The following is a 17,914-nucleotide window of genomic DNA, read 5'->3' on the forward strand; positions in this document are numbered from 1 at the left end:
TTTAGTGTTTTCATATTACATTGTGTTAATCCGCTGTCTATACTTAAGGGTATTTTAGTATACAAAAAACATTTTATAGTTTTGTTAGAATGTCTATTCCTGTGGAACTTTAGCACAGATGTTTGTGGGTTTTTTGTTTTGTTTTTTTAAATTCCTGCTGTCCACCTTGGGAATAAACTTTTCCTGATTATACCTGTTGCATCTCTGTGTCATTTGTTTCTGATTTACTTAATCCCTCTTGTATTTAAAAGAACCACCCCTAGTATGACATTCTGACGCATCAGCTGTAGTTTATTGTGTTGAAGTTGCCTCGTTCTAATGTTTTCTCTGAGGCTGCTCTAAATGCGAATATATTTACTGTGGGTTTTGCTTGAAAAAGCTTTACGTTGTGAAAAACTGAAATCTTGAAATCAGAATTGTTGTGCCTTATTTTGTGGATCTTTTTACATATATTCCTTTTGAAAATACTAAAATTTGTATATTTATTTATTTTTGTTTGTCTGATAGCATTTATTTATGAAATAAATCGGACATTTCAAACAGTTACTCGCTACTTACTCAGTACTTGAGTAGCCTTTTCACTAAGTACTTTTTTACTCTTACTCGAGTAACTTTTTTGACAACTACTTTTCACTTTTACTTGAGTAATAATATTTTAAAGTAATGATACTCTTACTTGAGTACAATTTTTGGATACTCGACCCACCTCTGTATTTATTACCACGGAAGCACTAGCTGGTAGTCGGGCCATACGCATGTCCTTGTGCAGTTGAACATAATCCACGCTTTTAGTTGAAAAACAAACAGGCAAAAACCTCCCAGAAGTTCTGAAGCCAAATGGGCTACTTTCCTCTCTCTCACTTCCTTTCTATCGCTCCTCTCTCTCTCTCCGCGCTTGCCCTTCACTGGTACGTGACTGGGTTAATTGGGAACCCACCTGCACATTGATTGTAGGGCGGCACTGGTCCGTATAAAGGGAAGACGGTCTTCCTTCTGCTTTATTCCTCCCACTTCACTGACGAACCATGAGGATAATAACTGACATAAAACCCAGGATAAAGAGTTTGAGTGAATGTGGTGTTGAAGGTGTGGAGGTGGATCAGAGTGTCAGAGGAGACTCTGTAGAAGGACAGAGTGCCAGCAGGACAGTCCACATACACTGCTGCTCTGTTAGAGACAGAGGAGGAGGAGGAGGAGGAGGAGATGGATGTTTTTATCTTATTGTGCCTGACACAATGAGGACGTTCATCAGAGCAGTACAGACTCCAGGACTGATCATTCCATCCAAACACACAGTCATCACTGTCTCCTTTCTTTCTGATGCTTCTGTAACTCACTGATATATAAACGTTTCCTCTCCACTCGACCTCCCAGTAACAGCGACCAGTCAGACCATTTCTACACAGCAGCTGAGGATAAACATCAAATCTGTCTGGATGATCAGGATATGACTGAACCTCCTCCACATGTGTCACCTTCCTGTTGTTGTCAGACAGTTGGAGCTTTGTGTTCACTGTGTTTGTGTTGATTGTGAGTTGACAGGAATCTGATGGAGAGAACAAACACAATCCAGCTGCAGTTATTGATCCATCATCTGTTCATTGATTGACACTTTGATGATGACTCCTGACATGATGAAGATGGTTGAATGTGTGCTGCTTTGTTTTCATGAATCCCATTAAAAACACACTTACACTTCCTCAGACCTGGTCTCAACCATCGGACTCCAGCAGGCTCCACCCTGAAAGGAGGAGGGGGGTCAGAGCAGCACAGTCAGCATGCACACATGGACATTACATGGCTCTCATACACATACTGTTCAAATCAAATCAAAATTTATTTATAAAGCACAAAATAAAACAACAGTGTTGACCATAGTGCTTCACAGTCAGTAAAAACAGAGACAATTAAAACAAACAATAAAAGGGGACAACAAACAATACGTAACAACACAACAAGCTAGACCAGCCAACTAGTCAGAATCGAAAGCCAAAGTAAAAAAATAAGTTTTAAGACATGATTTAAAAGACTGGATAGACTCGGCAGTACGAATATGAACAGGGAGGTTATTCCAGAGTCTAGTTGCCACGGATGCAAAGGTCTTCATTCGAGACCTAGGTTGTGCTAGGAACCTGTGATTGGACGATCTAAGTACTCTGTTGGGATTGTATAAATGGAGTAGTTCAGAAAGATAGCTGGGCGGTAAATTATTCAGAATTTTCAAAGTGAAGAAAAGAATTTTAAAATCTATGAGATATTTAACAGGGAGCCGATGTAGTTTGGCTAAAATTGGAGTTATGTGTTCATGGATTCTCGTACCTGTTAAAAGATGCGTCCAAAAATACTGTTGGACACTGACAAAGGAACAGTCCAACATTTTCACAAATACACACTTCAATCCACATGTGGATCACACGGCTGTTGTCTAGGAATAATCCTGGATCTGTCACCACTTTATTGAATGGAATAGGACTGATTCAAACTGTGCCCTTCATTATGTTTATATTCCTCTTCTGTTTAGCTGGACAGGACACTTCCTTCCTGCCTTTGCTACCAACTGGTTTTCTCCTCTTGGAAACACACACATTCAATATGGCTGACACTCAATTAGGTGCACATAGGCCACTATCTCAGGTACAGTACACCTGAGGCCAGAGGTGGAAGTACTTCAGTAGAATTTTCATGTATTTGTACTTTATTTATTTTTGTTTAGATGCAAAATCACCCTGTAAACAACTCCTTGGTGGCGGAGCCCCTGGTGTTGATGAGGTCCGCCCCGAGTTCCTGAAGGCTCTGGACGTTGTAGGGCTGTCCTGGTTGACATGCCTTTACAATGTTGCGTGGAGATCAGGGGCAGTACCCCTGGACTGGCAGACCGGGGTGGTGGTCCTCATCTTTAACAAGGGGGACCGGAGGGTGTGTTCCAACTACAGGGGGATCACACTCCTCAGCCTCCCTGGGAAAGTCTATGCCAGGGTGCTGTCTCTGGTTCTGTTCATAATTTTTCTGGACATGATTTCTAGGTGCAGCCAAGTGGCGGAGGGCTTTGGCTTTGGTGGCCTCACAATCTCATCTCTGTTTTTTGCAGATGATGTGGTTCTGTTGGCTTCATCAGGTGAGGGCCTCCAGCTCGCACTGGAACGGTTCGCAGCCGAGTGTGAAGCAGCGGGAATGAGGATCAGCACCTCCAAATCTTTGGTGTCATCCTTTTGATGAGCTGCACATTTGCATAGTGCTAATTCTTTTGGCAACGTTATTACTTCTAATAGCTCTTTTAGAAGGCTTGCATGTTGAACTGGGTTGCCTGAGGAAGTTGTCATTCCTCTGTTATGCCATATTTTCGCGAAATGATGAACTGCTGAATAGACATATTGGCTGTCTGTGTAAACATTAACACTTTGACCTTCGTACAGTGTACATGCTCTAATGACTGCGGTCAATTCTGCGCTTTGAGCAGAGTTTGAGGAACTGAGAGCTTTTGCTTCTACCACTGTATCAACAGTTGTGACCGCATAACCCACACAATTTCTACCGTAAATGTCTTTTGACGCTGAGCCGTCCACAAAAACATTACTGAAACTGCTCTGGGGGGAACTGTGTATATCAGCGCGAGGCTTTGTGTCTTCCTCTAATTTTTGAAAACAACAATGTTGTTCTCCATCCAGAGGGGTCGGCAAAAGTGTTCCTGGGTTCAGCTGACCACATTTCTCTATTTTTATGTGTGATTGCGAAAGTAAAATCCCCACATAAGAAAGTTGTCTGGCATGTGTGAGGAAAGAGAGGTTTGCTTGGAGCAAAATAGAGGTCACTGCATGTGGGACTCTAATGATCAATTTATGTCCTAGAACAATGTCTGCACATTTTTTAACTGCCTCTGCTGCTGCTGCGCATGCCTGAACACAGGTAGGTAATCCAGCAGCTACAGAGTCAAGTTTGCATGAGTAGAAAGCTAATGGGCGTTGTTTTTCTCCAAAAGCTTGAGTTAAGACTGCTTTCATGTACCCTCCTGCACCATCAACATGGAGAACGAAAGGTTTTTCATAGTCTGGTAATGCTAAGACGGTACATGTCTGCAATGCTATTTTTAACTCAATGAAAGCTTTTTCTGCTTCTGGGGTCCATTGTACTTTGTCTTTTAATGCTAGGTCTTTACCATAGATGAGGTTCTGTAGTGGTTGAGCTAGCAGTGCGTACTCTGGAATCCAACATCTACAGAAATTGCACAGACCTAAAAAACTCATCATTTGTTGTTTAGTAATTGGCTTTGGAGCATTTTGTACAGCTACTTTTCTGCTGTCTAATAGTTGTCTGCCTTGTCCTGTTAGTTTGTGGCCAAGGTATGTTACTTCCTGGCTCCACAACTGTAGTTTATGCTGTGATACTTTGTGGCCTTGCTCTGCTAGATGTTGCAAAACTGTTAGTGTGTTTTCTTTGCATTCATCCTGTGTATGGCCTGTGATCAATATGTCATCTACATACAGCAAGAACTGCCCTGGAGCAGGGAGAGAACAAGATGACATTGATTTTCTCAAAGCCTCTGCATAAAGAGTGGGGCTATTCTGGAATCCCTGAGGCAACCTTGTATAGGTATACTTTTGATTGTCAAAGGTGAATCCGAATAGCTTCTGTGAGTCAGGGTGCAGAGGTACGGAAAAGAAAGCATTGGACAAGTCTATTACAGAGAACCACTGTTCTTTTGGAGTTACTTGATTTAGAATTGTGTGTGGGTTTGCAACCACTGGAGGTATTTGCTCTGTTACCTTGTTTATTGCTCTTAGATCATGAACTAGGCGATATTTTCCTGTATTAGCCTTTTTTACTGGAAAAATTGGTGTATTACACGTGGCTTCATTAGTTTTCACGAGAATACCTGCTTTTTGCATATCTGTTATGACTGGTCCAATTCCTTCCTTCTGCACTCAAAGGATATTGTGGTTTCACAGGCCTTCTGGCCCTTATGCTGACCTAACTATCAGAGTGTCATTAGAGAATTTCATTTTCACTTGAGGCAATTTTAGATACCTTCTAGTTTTTTAAAGAATTCACACATCTTACATATTTCAAACTTTGAAGTTTTTTGTTTTGTACACACATATATATATATACATATATATACATACATATATATATATATATACATATATATATATACATATATACATATATATACATACATATATATATATATATATATACATATATATACATATATACATATATATACATATATACATATATATACATATATACATATATATACATACATATATATATATATACATATATATATATATATATACATATATATATATACATATATATATATACATATATATATATATACATATATATATATACATATATATATATCTCGGTGGGACCTCCAAGCAGCTGGATAGCGTAGTGGTTAAACTACACGCCTTTGGAACAGAGGATCGCAAGTTCGATTCCTGCCTGGGGCGTCTGTATCCAGTAAGGGTCCTAAGGCTAGACCCCCTATGCTAAGCAAGCCTACCGCAGACATGAGCGAGACAGATAAATATGAAGGCATGCCGGCTCGGACGTCGCCCGGATCAACAAGGTCCGCGTCAGGTGTTGAGGAACCAGGGCACCCTGACGAAAAGTGGGCTACTGGAACAAGAAGGCATCGGTGGGCAAGGGATGAAAACCGGGCGTTGTTGGAATGCTACTACGCAAGTAACCCCGGCGGAAGGGGCTACATGAATAGGATGAGGGACCTATGGATTCTTCGATACCCAACATCCACAATGACGGCGAAACAACTAGTAGCTCAGTGTTCCAACATTCGAAAGAAGGGACTGCTCTCACAGCTAGAGATTGACGAGGTACAACACAAATGCTACGGCAAGGAGGAGTCAGGACGCCAGGTCAGGGGGGAGATATCATCACCCCCACCCGAGATTGGGTACATAGCCCCAAGTGCGATAGGAGAGTTGAGTGCGAGAGGAACTGACCTGAAAAATAGGATCATGGCCAAGCTTGAAACCTGGATCCCCCGTAGCCGGTTACCAAGATTACGTGAAGTACCCTCAGAAGGTCTGCTAGATGATGTTAATGCAGCACTACGGGCAATACCTACAACCACGATTACCGACACTAACAAGCTGATCTACAATACGGCAGCAGTGATCAGTGAGATGCTTGGCTATAAGTTGAACAGCCACAAGGGGCAGTACCCTCCATGGAGAAGGAGGCTAGAGGGCAAGATCAAAGTAGCACGGAGGGAGGTTAGCCAACTAACGGAGTTGCAGAAAGGTGCGACAAAGAAGGTGCCTAAGAAATACAGCAAGCTGTCCATACCTGAGGCCTTGGAAACTGCCAAGCAAAGACTCACAGCCTTGGCCAGCCGCTTGAGGAGGTACACCAGAGAGATAGAAGGTAGGAGAATAAACCAGCTGTTCTCCACAGAACCAGCAAAGGTGTACTCTCAGTGGCAAGGGAACAATAAGAGAACAGCACCACCAAGGCTGGAGACGGAGCAATACTGGAAGAGCATATGGGAGAAGGATGCAACCCATAACGGCAATGCTCAGTGGCTAGAGGATCTGAGGGCAGACCACAGCGACCTCCCTGAACAGGGTCCAGTAACCATCACAGTGGCAGATATCCAAGAAAGGGTCTCCAGTATGAAGAGTTGGACAGCACCAGGGCCCGACATGGTTCACGCCTACTGGCTGAAGAAGCTGACTGCACTCCACGAGCGTCTGGCAGCACAAATGAACCAGCTGCTAGTTAACGAAAGACACCCGGAATGGCTAACTGAAGGCCGGACGGTCCTGATCCCCAAGGACCCCAAGAAGGGACCGGTCCCCTCCAACTACCGACCAATAACCTGCCTCAGTACTACATGGAAGCTCCTGTCAGGCATCATATCGGCTAAGATGAACAGGCACATGGGTCAATACATGAGCGGGACACAGAAAGGAATTGGCAAGAATACCAGAGGTGCAAAACACCAGCTACTGGTAGACAGAACAATTAGCCGAGACTGCAAGACCAGACTGACCAACCTGTGCACTGCCTGGATTGATTACAAGAAGGCCTATGACTCAATGCCCCACAGCTGGATACTGGAATGCCTAGAATTGTACAAGATCAATGGGACCCTAAGAGCCTTCATCAGGAACTCAATGGGGATGTGGCGTACAACACTAGAGGCCAACTCCAAGCCCATAGCACAAGTTACCATCAAGTGCGGGATCTACCAAGGAGATGCTCTGTCCCCACTGCTGTTCTGCATAGGCCTGAACCCCCTCAGTGAGATCATTAACAAGACTGGCTACGGATACCGACTACGGAACGGAGCAGTTGTCAGCCACCTCCTGTACATGGATGACATCAAGCTGTATGCCAAGAGTGAACGAGACATTGATTCACTGATCCACACTACCAGGCTATACAGCAATGACATCGGAATGTCGTTCGGACTGGAGAAGTGTAGTCGGATGGTAACAAAGAGAGGGAAGGTAGTCAGAACTGAGGGGATTGAACTACCAGAAGGCAACATTGCAGACATAGAGGACAGTTACAAGTACCTGGGGATCCCGCAGGCAAATGGGAACCATGAAGAGGCCGCTAGAAAGGCTGCAACCACCAAGTACCTGCAGAGGGTCAGGCAAGTCCTGAGGAGTCAGCTGAATGGTAAGAACAAGATCCGGGCCATCAACACGTACGCCCTGCCCGTGATCAGGTACCCTGCTGGGGTAATAAGCTGGCCAAAGGAGGAGATAGAAGCCACTGACATAAAGACAAGAAAGCTCCTGACCATGCATGGAGGGTTTCACCCCAAGTCCAGCACCCTGAGGCTGTACGCTAAGCGGAAGGAAGGGGGCCGGGGACTGGTGAGTGTCAGCACCACAGTCCAGGATGAGACAAGGAACATCCAAGAATACATTGGGAAGATGGCCCCAACTGACCGAGTGCTCAGTGAATACCTCAGGCAGCAGAAACCCAAGAAAGAGGAGGGAGACGAGGAACCATCATGGAAGGACAGGCCCCTGCACGGTATGTACCACCGGCAGATAGAGGAGGTGGCTAATATCCAGAAATCCTACCAGTGGCTGGACAAAGCTGGACTGAAAGACAGCACAGAGGCACTAATCATGGCAGCACAAGAACAAGCTCTGAGTACAAGATCCATAGAGGCTGGGGTCTATCACACCAGGCAAGACCCCAGGTGCAGGCTGTGTAAAGATGCCCCAGAGACAATCCAGCACATAACAGCAGGGTGCAAGATGCTAGCAGGCAAGGCATACATGGAACGCCATAACCAAGTGGCCGGCATAGTGTACAGGAACATCTGTGCCGAGTATAACCTAGAAGTCCCGAGGTCAAAATGGGAGATGCCCCCAAGGGTGGTGGAGAATGACCGAGCTAAGATCCTGTGGGACTTCCAGATACAGACGGACAAAATGGTGGTGGCTAACCAACCGGACATAGTGGTGGTAGACAAACAGAAGAAGACGGCCGTAGTGATCGATGTAGCGGTTCCGAATGACAGCAATATCAGGAAGAAGGAACACGAGAAGCTGGAGAAATACCAAGGGCTCAGAGAAGAGCTCGAGAGGATGTGGAGGGTGAAGGTAACGGTGGTCCCCGTGGTAATCGGAGCACTAGGTGCGGTGACTCCCAAGCTAGGCGAGTGGCTCCAGCAGATCCCGGGAAAAACATCGGAGATCTCTGTCCAGAAGAGCGCAGTCCTGGGAACAGCTAAGATACTGCGCAGGACCCTCAAGCTCCCAGGCCTCTGGTAGAGGACCCGAGCTTGAAGGATAAACCGCCCGCAGGGGCGTGCTGGGTGAAAAGAAAATATACATATATATACATACATATATATACATACATATATATATATACATATATATATACATACATATATATATATACATATATATATACATATATATATACATACATATATATATATATACATACATATATATATATATACATATATACATATATATACATACATATATATATATATACATATATACATATATACATATATATATATATACACACATATATATATATATATATATACAGTGGGGCAAAAAAGTATTTAGTCAGCCACCGATTGTGCAAGTTCCCCCACCTAAAATGATGACAGAGGTCAGTAATTTGCACCAGAGGTACACTTCAACTGTGAGAGACAGAATGTGAAAAAAAAATCCATGAATTCACATGGTAGGATTTGTAAAGAATTTATTCGTACTCGGGGCCTTCAAGTTACACACTATGAAAGGCAGCAACAAGTTTAATGTTCAGAAACCTAAAGTCTGTATCAGCAGCAGGATGGAGCTAAAAATAAATGTTGGTTTCAGTTCTATGAAGCTTTGAGTATTTTGGATCAGTAGCTGCTGTGTTTGTTGCATCATATTGCTGTAACTGTTTATATGCTTTATATATTCTGAGCTAAGTTGATCTATAGTGTTACATGATACACTCTCAGAATATAAATATAATATACATATAAATATATGTATAAATAACTGTTAGTATCATGGTTGCTAGGCAACCTGGGCAGCGCGACGGAGGCTAGACGTCCCATTTCACGAGCCTACGAGCCTCGCACTTCGGCCTTAGTGGTCTTTGAGTACGCGGCCCTTGAGGACTTTAAAGCTGCAGAACCTGAATCGGGATACAGCCATGATGATCTCCAGCCTCGTGCTCGCCAACATTCTCACCTGAGTTAAGAAGACGATCACTGAAATGGTCTCAGCAGGTCCTTTGATGACAGCAATGAAATGCAGTGGTAAGGCTTTTTGGGGATTAAGTTCGTTTTCATGGCAAAGAAGGACGATGCAGTTCATCTGATCACTCCTCATAACATTCTGGAGTGCAGGCAAAATGCTATTATAAAAACTTCAGCAGCAACTTCTCCAGGTTCCAATATTTATGCAATTCTCAAACCTTTTGGCCACGACTGTATAACCTCTTCTGAAGTTTAGTGGATATTATACATGGTTATGCTCAGGATGTGTCGGCCAGTTTCCACTGGAAACGCCTTTTGGTTAAACTGTCAGTGAGGAATTTGCATTTGCACTGTTACATTTTTATATAACTTTAATGCACATAAACAACAGCTGCTTGTTTCAGTGAAAAAACATTGAAAAAAATCGTGATTCTCATTTTATGCAAAATCGTGCAGCCCTAACATTAACACAAAACTATTGTTTCACCAGAGAAACACACATGAAGAGAGAGAGACAATAACAGCTACCAAACAGTCGTCATAATTCGTCACACAATGAGAAAAGGACAAATCAACAAGTAACAATGACTAATTAATATTAAAATCTGTAACATAATGTATTGTTTGGAGTTTAGTCTGATTGGTTCAGGATGAGCTGCCATTATCCAATCACACGTCTGCTTACCTGCATCTTTTCTCTTTTTTCTAACCTGAGCACCTGATGGCTTTGAACTTTTGTTGTCCATCTTCCATTGGTTTGAATTTTGTGCTCCAGTACAAACACAAATCCCCCAACCCGAGGATCAGCACAATTAACCTAACAGACCTACACCTTAGTTCACAGATTCACTTTGTCTAAGGTTGATTTCTGGGATTTCACACAACCCAGGATTCAGATGGTGAATCCATGATGGGCTTGGATTTACATCATTATAAATGAAATGTGCTCTACTTGGAAGCAGCCGGCCCCGCCCCTTTTGACGGGTTGTGTGAGACTTTAAATCATCAAACTGTAAATTATAAATTTAAATTGTTATTGATCCTTTACCCCGAGTCCTAAAGTGTAGATTTATTTTCTTACTCTTCTTATATTTATTGTTTGTTTACTTGCACCGCTGTAACTGCAGCCTCGTCGTCTCGTCTCTCTATATGCTGGACTGTCTGTAGCGGAGATGACAATAAAGTTTACTTTGACTTCAGCAGCGCGCAGGCGCACCGAGGGCTCTCGCGCTCACTTTATAGAATTTAGAAAAAACATGGGTGCAGATTATAAGTCTGTATCATAATATCTGTTTGTTGTTTTTATTTTGTTTTGCGAGTTGGTTATTAGATGCCGCTCCAGCCAGCCAGAGACTCCCCGCCGCCCCGCCCTCTCCTCCCTGTGCCGCCAGCAGCAGGCGCACCTCGCAAACGGAGGGCGCCCTTACTCCCAGCAAATGGCTGATAGAAAACCGATCGGTGCCTACGAATTTCCCAATATGCGCTGGCATGACGTCGGGGAAGCATGGGTACGACCGATTCTTTTATTTGTTTCTTGCCCGTGATCATCCAGACTGTCTTCCAGGTGATATCTGGAACATGTCGGTTCCAGTAAGATATTCTATATATGGGAGAGACATGATATCTTCTTGGAATAAACTACGTATTCTCTTATTGCTGTTACCAAGTTCCTGTGAAAAGCAGATTTTTCCCACTGCTGACTCAGCTGGATCAGGGAGAGTGACTGAGGCAGATATTGAGCTGTCAGTGTTTTTATATAACATTAAAGTCCCTGAGGGTATGGCACCAAGCACCATTGAGAATTCCCCAACACTGTTTGACAAGTTTGACGAGCATCTTGACTTTTGGTCTTTGGATATTAACAGTCCTGGATATGTGACTTCTTGTTTAACAGAAATGTTACAGAGAGCATTTGCAGTGCAGCCTTTAATTGCTAGTAATTCACATTTTTTTAGATTTCGACATAAAGCAGATGCCTCAGAGAAATCACTAATAACACTAAGGGCTGGACGGATTTGATTTGCATTCTTCAAGAAGAGTGTGGTGTCATCAGCTAGCTGGCTGATGATGAGCTCCTTATCAGCTGTGCTGATTCCTTGTATAACAGGTCAAATCTCGGGGTGGAGTCTTAATCATTTTAATTGAGCTATTGCCATTCGTGTACAAGATTTTGATAGCTTTACAGAAAAATGCCAAATTTTTCCAAAGAGTGGAAAATAAATTGATGTTCAATTGTATCAAAAGCCTTTTAAAAATCCAGGAAGAGAATGAAGCTATAGTCAGATACCAAATCAGAGTAATCAAGTAGATCTAAAACCAGTCTCATGTTCTTAGAAAGGTGTCTGTTTCTCATAAAGCCTGATTGTGTCTCATCGATAATTGTGTCCAAGAACTCTTTCATTCTGTTAGCAAGTACTAAAGCCATAATCTCATAGTCATCATTGAGCAGGCAGATGGGTCTCCAATTATCAATAAGAAGTAAGTCTTTGTTTGGCTTTGGAATAAGTGTTATGAGACCCTGAGTAAGAGTAGGAGGGAGGATGTTATTCTCTACACTTCCTATGAAAAGCTGCAGTAAGAACGGAGCCAGGAGATTAGAAAATGATTCATAAAACTCTGCAGTTAAACCATCTGTGCCGGGAGATTTGTTGGCCTTAAGTGCAGAAATAGGATTACAAACGTCCTCCACAGTCAGAGGGCTGTCACAGTGACTTCTATCTTCCACAACAATAGTTTTTAGGTTTTTAATATTATTGAGAAACAGCGTTGAGACATACATATATATATATATATATATATATATATATATATATATATATATATATATATATATATATATATATATATATATATTCTACTTTTCTAAATGATTGACTATTTCAATGGAGAACCTAAATGACACGGACCCGTGTTTGTTATTACATATCTCTATTTTGAATGTGACAAGTCTATCATTGCCTGTTATTCATAGGTATTAACAGAGTTTTTGGCCTTTTTTTCCTCTATAACAGTTAATTGACTCTTTACAGTGGCCTGCTATGGTTAATAATAACATGTTCAGTCATGAGTGAAATCAAAGCTTTTCTTCACTTTAGCATTTAACATTCCCAACAATATAATGTGATACCTTAATTAAAACACAGCTAATAAAACACAATTTTCTTAATGCAAACATCAGTGACTCAACATTAGCAACCAAAGGGTTCAGTCTGCAGCTCACACTCATGTGAAGCTACAGCCTCCCCCTTTAGTCTCTGTCATCCTTCTGCTCCTGCACAAACAAAGCAAGACAAAACCTCCACCCTTCTTGTACAGGCTGGGTGAATTGTTGTGGACATTCACTAATCCTAAAGTCGGCACCGTTTTTGTCTCAGTATCAAGTCAGTTAAACTTTTAGTCGTCAGTCCATCACAGTCCAGTCACATGCATACATCCACACACATTCATACCAGATATTGCTGATAATGGAGTCTCACGCGCAGCCTATTCGAGCCTCCATCACCAGCAAGATGACGTCATCATTTTAAAGGAAAACAGCTCCTTGTTTTTGGACTGGATTGACTCGCTGCAATCCTTTTAGGCTCAGGACTTCTCATGTGATCAATGTCACATATAAGTGAATTTCTCCCAAGCCCATTATAATCATGGAGAAAAACACTTTGCCACTGTTTCCAGTAAGAATATTTTATAGCGCTTTAAAGTTCAACCTCTCAGGCCTGGATTAAAGAGCTGATTTGTTAAATCGGGAACTCACAAAATACCAAAATATCACCACCGGTGGATCACACCTCTCTGATGTTCTTATCTCAGTGCACTGTAACAAAAGCACAAACAAACGCAACCAATAAAATACTCATAAAGTAACAAATACTGGGGCCCATTGCAAACATGTCCAAGCATAAAACCATCTTTCTCTCTCTTAGAGAAAGAAAACAATCCAAACCTCACTGATAAAATCAACCTAGTGTCAAGCAAAACCCAAAAATCAACCAAAACTTCACCAGAAAGTTTTCCTCCCTCCCGGGACAATATTGTGCAGGAATACAGGCACCGTAACTCCTTTTGCACTGACAAAAACATGTTGGATTTACTTGATTCAATAGTGGACACTGGTTGCACACAAAGGTTTTGCTTTGGCAGAAACTTAAACAACTGAGTTAAATCAACACAACCTTTTCATATTCAGTAAACCTGCATGTTGTGTTCATAAAACACGATTGAAACATGTTCAGATGGAGTAAGTTGAGCTCCTGGAACATTTTAATCCTTCAATTGAAATTGAATGGGTCTACAACAACTACCATCCTCCTATCTCTATCCTGGTTGCAGCAGGGCTGGGAAATAACCCTGAAGTGATAGGTTACCAGGCAGGGTACACCCTGGACAGCTCACCAGTCTATCAGATAGAAACACACAGCCGTTTACATTCATGGATAATTTAGCCCAGGACCTTCTTACTGTGGAGCAACAGCACTAACCAGCATGCCAACAATGGAGGAAATACAGGAAAGCTATGATTTCCTGTATTTGAGGCAGAATTCTTTTGTTCTTGCCCTTGACAGGTTAATCCACAATAAATAGCAACAGCATGCATGTGGTGTGTGTGTCGTTGTCTGCCTCTTATAACTCCAGTGATTTTCCTGTAGTTTGAAATCTTATGCGGTGTTGACACAATAATTTGTTGTAAACCAGGAAATTCCCAACTGTGGTAGAAAGCACAGCTTAGCCTGAGCAAATGTTCAAAGAAAAGTCGTCACTTCCTGATTTCTGCTTCACTGATAAATATTGTCACACTGGGGTTTTTGCAAATGATATCAGTGAGCACTGTGTGGCAGCTGGAGTCAGACAACTGAAGCTCCCACAATCAAGACCACAAACAGCTTTCAAAGGAGATTTGAAGCTTTTCTGGCAGCAAGCTTCATGATTTATGGGACTGGAACTGGAACAGAAACTACCTGATCACCAATGGTGAGCTGGCATGGAATTATTTTTATGACATTTTATCAAAGTTATAAATAAGCATGCCCATTAACACATAGTGAGTGAGCATGTTGTCTTCCCACGCAGTGAACAGCGGATGCTAATGTTTTTGTCACTTTTTACAGAGTCAAACTCAAAGTAAGGTCAGTGCTTCCACGCTTTAAACGCTGCACGCTCACACTCTCTCCACACTCGATAGATTATCCATTGTTCATCTGCACACAGCTGCGGTTTTAGTAACGCAGTAACGCAGCGTGCTTACGGGAAAGTAACAGTAATCTAATTACCTTTTTTGCAATAGTAATCCCTCACTTTACTCGTTTCTTGAAAAAAGTAATCGGATTACTGCCCATCTCTGGTTGGAGCTGTGCACTTGTGGGTTCCACCTTGTGTACACGTTTATCTTTGCTGTGTGTACTTGTACCTCTGAGTGGAAGCTGAACTCTTGAGTTCGAGTATCGAAGCATCAGCTGTGACGTTAAAGTCCAAACAGCTCGTTCATTTGACGTGCAAATGAACGAAGGTAACGCCGTTTTCATGTGGATGTGTCACTGAGACACTTTCCACATCCACAGCTCACAAAATGGGAAAACTATAGAAGTATAACAATGAAGAAGTTACTATGTTACGGGTCCCAAGGATGAAGAGCTCGATGACAAATATGTTACCTGTAAAAGCAGGTGAAGAGCAGAGTAAGGAAGACACGATGCGTCTCTGCTTTCCTCCAGAACGTGTCTGAGTCTGATTTATTTCACACAAATAAATGCTATAAAACACTAAACATGAGCTTTCAATATACTGTTCAGCTGCTTCCTCATTCACATCAATTACATTTACTTATTTCACAACATCAGTGAAATATACTCTTTTTAACTGGTTCAGTTTCTCAAGTTCACACTTCTTTCCATAACAGCTACATCCTTTTATCATATCAATAAACACATCACATTGTCTTCTGCAGTGTCTTACTGGCTAAACAGTTCTATTCAATAACAGCATTGGTAAATACATTACATTTGTTCCCTCCAGTAATTTACTGGCAAAATCACTATTTAGTGCATCATGAAACACAGCTTGTTGAATCAACCCATGAATGCCTCTGTTAGCTACACAGAGTTGCTCAGAGTGCTTGTGTTACACTAGCTAATCTACTCAGTCACTTTAACAGAACTATTAACATTCACATCTCACAGAACTGATTTGATTGGAGCATTACAACACGTTTGCACAGAGCATAGGAGCGCACTGACTCTGCTTCACGAGCGCTCCACCTAACGAGCGGGCTCGCGGTGCGGTCGCGCGGGACACTCCTCTGGTTTTCTCCCGTGTTTACATATAAATAACTTTGGCGGACCGCCTTAACTCTCCCATTCACATTAACCTGGGTAACCATGGTGACAATAAACAACATTTTCGGTGCGAGCACCATGTACCGACCTGTAAAAGCAGGTGAAGAGCAGAGTAAGGAAGACACGATGCGTCTCTGCTTTCCTCCAGAACGTGTCTGAGGAAGCAGCGGAAGGTGGGCTCCACTTACTGCTCCCCGAAACCCCGGAGCAAGCACCAAAGTTCCGCCCTCACTGCTTTCTAACATAAAATGAATCCCTGTTACATGGATTTTCTATCCTCTTAAAGAAACTGAAAATAAATACATATAGCAATGAAAAATGTCCCGTTACATGAGTGTTTTACACAAAATAATATTCATGTGGTCATTCCCTCACAGGGGTGCCACAACTACACTGCTGTTTTGACAGAGACACAGTGTGTTTATCTAACTTGGCTGAAGCCAAAGTTCTCCAGACAAATTCAGTCTGTTTCTGCCAAGTGTGAACTCACTGGATGAGCGCCAGATACACAGAATCAAAAAGGGATAAATTACTTTTCTTATGTCATGTTCCCGTCACAAACTGGCTCAAGGAGAGGGGAAGCAGGAGTCCACAGATGAAATGTTCCTATAAATAAAGTGGAATTTATTCAAACTTTACCAAAACTTCAACACATCAAATACAAGCAGTTCAGCAGGGAGTGGATGTGTGTTGCATGTGCCAGGTGGATGCAGAGAGAGGCCAGGGCCACGTTCAAACCTGAACACGCTGCACAGTGTTTTGTTCCATTTGTTAGGGATGAATGAAATGCTTCCTTGAAAGGATGTGTGCAGTCACCAGTGGGCGTGGAAGCATGTGCGCCCTCATTTGGTGGGTGTGCAAGAAAAGTCATCCTGTCACACAGCAATGCCTACATAAATCACAGCACTCTGCTTAAAATAATAATGTTTAGTGAAGCAGGTGAAGCAAAGGGCTGCTTTTAATAGGCTGGGAGACCCAGGTGTGCTGCTTTAGCTGCTGAGCCTCTTATGACAGAACAGCGGAGAGTGGTAAGAAGGGAGGAGGGGGTCTGGCTGTGTTTGTGAACGATAGATGGTGTAACTCTGGGCATTTCTCTATCAAAGAGACGCTATGCTGTAAGGACATTGAGCTGCTAGCGGTTAGCATGAGACCGTACTATCTACCACGAGAGTTTACACACGTGATTATGATAGCTGTGTATGTCCCGCCCTCTGCTAACGCTGCAGCAGCCTGTGAGGTCCTGCACACTGTAACCAGCAGACTCCAAACACAGCACCCTCAGGCCCTTTTCCTGATCTCTGGGGACTTTAAAGATGATGTAACCATTTAATTATGGTTACATCATTAATTATGTAATTAATTATGCAAAATGCAAAACGCTCAGCTGTGTCTCCAATCAAAGCTCTGTAACTTCAGAGGTGATGTTCATATGTTGACTAATGGTTTTCTTTCATTTTTGATGTACTGCAGAATATTTGTATAAAATCCAGGCCAGAAAATCTCCTTCATGTGTTTCTGTGTTTTGTCTTCAGCTACGTTGACACAAAGGCCTCTGCTGTGACGCTCACACCTTTGATAAAGTCTGGAGAGTGTCAGCTTCCTGTTTATAGATACAAAAATATGTAATGTTGTGAACTCTGGCCGCAGCGGCGCAAGAAAAAGGAGAATTACGGGAAGCACTCACAACAGGTAAAATCAAAATAACAAAGTAAAGTAGGATAAAATAAAAAACAACAAAAGAACAACACAATATACTTCCCCGTACTGTTACTGCTAACCTCTGTTAACCTAGTAACTCAGAAAAATGACAGCATTTGACATCCCTTTAAAAACACACATACCTAGTAAATATATAAAACTCACTGTG

General features: G+C 42.3%; 1 long non-coding RNA gene across 1 annotated transcript in view; it reads left to right on the top strand.

The window, feature by feature from the left end:
• LOC143415929 (uncharacterized) overlaps positions 1-17,914 on the top strand; it is a 260,224-nt gene that overhangs the window by 127,378 nt on the left and 114,932 nt on the right. Inside the window, exon 2 of the long non-coding RNA XR_013096358.1 lies at positions 7,488-7,662. This is a non-coding gene — a long non-coding RNA (uncharacterized LOC143415929). The remainder of the gene's footprint in view (positions 1-7,487; positions 7,663-17,914) is intronic.

This window comes from Maylandia zebra, unplaced genomic scaffold, assembly GCF_041146795.1.
Source record: "Maylandia zebra isolate NMK-2024a unplaced genomic scaffold, Mzebra_GT3a scaffold11, whole genome shotgun sequence".
Classification (NCBI taxonomy): Eukaryota; Metazoa; Chordata; class Actinopteri; order Cichliformes; family Cichlidae; genus Maylandia; species Maylandia zebra.